Source organism: Triticum aestivum, chromosome 3B, assembly GCF_018294505.1.
Source record: "Triticum aestivum cultivar Chinese Spring chromosome 3B, IWGSC CS RefSeq v2.1, whole genome shotgun sequence".
Lineage (NCBI taxonomy): Eukaryota > Viridiplantae > Streptophyta > Magnoliopsida > Poales > Poaceae > Triticum > Triticum aestivum.
The window spans coordinates 101,964,404-101,967,994 of record NC_057801.1 but is presented as its reverse complement, the minus strand read 5'-3'; the positions used below and the strand labels follow the sequence as shown (position 1 = coordinate 101,967,994).

At 56.2% G+C, this 3,591-nt stretch overlaps 1 pseudogene; it reads right to left on the bottom strand.

Moving 5' to 3' along the window:
• Nucleotides 1-1,254: 1,254 nt before the first annotated feature.
• LOC123064967 (hexose carrier protein HEX6-like) lies at nucleotides 1,255-3,113 on the bottom strand (annotated as a pseudogene).
• Nucleotides 3,114-3,591: the final 478 nt, after the last annotated feature.

The following is a 3,591-nucleotide window of genomic DNA, read 5'->3' as shown; positions in this document are numbered from 1 at the left end:
TCTGCGGCGGTTGGTTCTCTCAAGTATTGATGTCCAAACACCAAGACTAAACCTAGGCATTCATCGGGCCGAGCTGTGAAAAGCCCGACCCAGCCCGAAACACATGAAAAGTGCTCTTTTGATTAAAATAATGATTTTTAGGCTATTTAAAATATATATTATACCTATATTTCTAATAAAATAATGAGTTATACCTTGTTCGCGCTTTCGGGCTGGGTTGTCCATGCCCGGGTCTAACCAAGACCACGGCAATAGCAAATCTGACCATGGTTGCTCCGTATGTGCTCTCAGACATCCAGAGGTATTCATCCCATGAATATGCGGCCATGCCATATGCAAACATCCACAATGCGGCCACACACTTCTGATAATCAAAGAATCCGATCCTTCCAACAACATCCTTCTTCAAGATGAAGTAGTCATCAAAGTACCGGACGCCATGGTAGAGGCGATCGAAGACATTTTTTCGCATCCGGAAGCACCGACGAAAACTGTCAGCAAATAGGGCATCAGCGGCAAGTAGTCGTCCATCAACATCAAGTGGCCCCGTGCCCTGTTCTGATTGAGCAGTCGATGACCCTTGATTGATCCCCTGAAATTGAAAACATGCTCTTCCGCCTGCTCCACGTCTGCACATAGCCGTTTCACCCGTGTAGTACTCCTCGTCAGATGAGTCAATGTAGTGCTCGTATATGTACTCCAGGTATGAATCCATTGTTTCAAAGAAGGGACAAAAAAAGTTAGCACGAACATTTCACCAAATGTTTGCCGGACGTGCTGACTACCGTAGAGGTGGATGGTACCTACGTGGCGGAGGACCGACGGGAGGCGTGGACCGGTGGCTGAGCACAGGCAGCATGGTTGTGTGGTGTAGCGGTCGAGGTTGTGGAGGTCATGTAGTTCTGACAGCGGGTTGGCGGGCGGCCGGGGTGGTATAGCGGTGGCGTCGACGAGAGAGAAAGCGTATGAGGAGAAAGAGAGAAAGATGGAGACGCGGGGTGCGTGCAGGGTTTTCGGTGGCTGGGGGTGTCAGAGTCTTACGTGACTGGTGTCCCGACACCTGCAAAAAACCCCGAGTTTGCTTCCGGTTTACGGGAAAACGGACGTGTGGACCGCTCCGCGGGCCGATGCAGATCGCTGTCGGATGGCAAATTGCGTCCGGGAAGTTCGGTCCGAACGATTGCGGGAGGTTTGAGGGTCGGCTTTGAAGATGCCCTTACTTGATGACTTTTGTCGATGTTTGTTGCAGTTGTTCTGTTGGTTGCATTTAAAAAAAATAATTGATTGTGTACATCCTCGGTGTCTTGAGTAGCTCTCAGATCGTGTTGATGCATAGAAAGAAAGTGGAAGCAGCTTCAGAGCTTCTCACTGTCCTGTACTTCGTCAACCCCCACAACTCTCTTCCAGTACCAGTGCTTCCCCCACAGGTTCCCAATCTGCTCAATGGGCATCCCCTTGGTCTCCGGCAAGAAGAGGTACGCGAACGCCGTCATGACCAGGATCCACCCGGCGATGAAGAAGAACAACCACGCCTTCAAGCGGCACAGCATGGCCAGGAAGTACTGCGCGACGAGGATGGCGAACACGAATCCCGACGCCACGGTGATGCTCTGCCCGGCGGACCGGACCTCCAGCGGGAAGATCACGCTCGGTATCAGCCAGCTGAGCGGGCCCCAGGACCAGCCGAAGCCGGTGGAGTAGACGCCGATGAGGAAGATGAGGACGACGGCGTAGGTCCTGCTGACCTGGCCCTCGTCGCCGAGCTTCGCGGCCATGATGCCGCCGATGAGCACCTCGGAGAGGAACATTTGGACGCCGCCGAGGATGAGAAGTGTCCGCCTCCCGAAGCGATCGACGAGGAGCATGGACGCGAACGTGGACGCGGAGGAGACGATGACCATGACGATGGTGGAGAGCAGCGCCGCGCTCTCGCTCATGCCGATGGTGCGCAGCAGCACCGGCGCGTAGAAGCCGATGGCGTTGATCCCGGTGAGCTGCGTGAAGGACGGTATGAGGATGGCCATGGCAAGCTGCGGTCGGTACCGTCGCTGCGACAGGATGAGGCGCAGGCCATTGTCGCCGGCCTGCCCCGTTGCGTTGGCGGCGACGATGTCGTCCAGCTCTTCGTCGACGGCGTCGATGCCTCTGATCTTTTGGAGCAGCGCCTTCACCTCGCCACGGCCTTTGCCCTGCTGGACGAGGCTGTTAGGTGTCTCCGGCAGGAAGATGGCGCCGACGAGGAGCAGCACGGCGGGGACGCCGGCTAGGCCCAGCGAGAGCCTCCAGCCCCAGCCAGCCTTGATCTTCTCGGCGCCATAGTTGACGACGGTGGCGGCGAGAGCCCCGAGACAGAGGCTGAACTGGAAGCCGTTGCTGAAGGCTCCCCTGTATCGCGCCGGCGCCATCTCCGACAGGTACAGCGGCACTGCCTGCCATCAAAATCGTCAGTATATTTTTCCACGTAGCCCTTACGAATATGTAGAAAATTTCTTGTTGTGACCTGATTGGCGAACCCGAGGCCGACGCCGAGCAGCGCCCTGCCGAGGATGGCCATGTACACGTTGACGGCGCCCCCGCTGACCGCCGCGCCGCCGAGGTACGCGACGCCGCCGAGGATCATGGACGGCCGGCGCCCGTGCCTCTCCGTGAACCAGGACGCAACGAGCACGGCCGTCAGGAGCCCCGAGACGTAGAGCGAGGAGGTGAAGAGCGTGAGGAGCTGGCTGTCGAACTTGCAGTAGTTGCCGACGCCCGCGCCGGCCTGCATCCGCCTGTGCACGTCCGGGAAGAAGTCCCTGAGGAACGGTTCCATGGACGACACCCGCCCGCGGTGCTGATGTCGTAGCCGAAGATGGCGCCGCCCATGGCCGCCGTGATGCAGGAGAGCGCCGCGAACGCCGTGACCCTCCCGCCGTACTGCCTCTGGTCTTCGCCAGCGCCGCCGGCAGCGAAACCCACGGCCATGGTACGTCCCGAAGCTAGAGCAGGAGCTTGGTATCTGACTCAAGCCTGGCACACACCATGGCAACTCCAACAAGGCTTTAATCCGCGTCCATTGACGACTAACGTAGCGGGGCTGGCTTCTCGGAAGGGCTCTGTACTGTGCACTGTACTGGTGTTGACTGTTGACTGGAGCGATGCTCAGCTCTGATCGTCGTTCCAGCCCTTCAGGATCCTGTCGCTGGGCTAATGCGATGCAGTCATAGCTTGATGTGCCATTTGGTTTGAAATTTCGCTCCATGCCATGCCAGATTTGTTTGTTTGTGCGCCGCAGCCACATAACCGTCACTTTTTCCACGCGATGCTTTGACTTAATTGGCAGTGTACCTATCATCCATTCGCACGTGTGGGTGTAACTCGTTCGGCCCTCCTTGGATAAAATGTTTTTTCTTTTGGATAAATGGAGGACTGCAAATCCTGTAGAAAAATAAAAGGTCGGAGGAAATTGCACAAATACACAACCTCTATGGCAACTCCCACACGCATCACCAAATCGCCCCTAAACATCTAAACTGTACAGAGCGAACATTTTTTGCCATCCAACGGCGGTCACCTAATTTGTCCAAACAAGTCCGGAAGTCCAAAATTTCA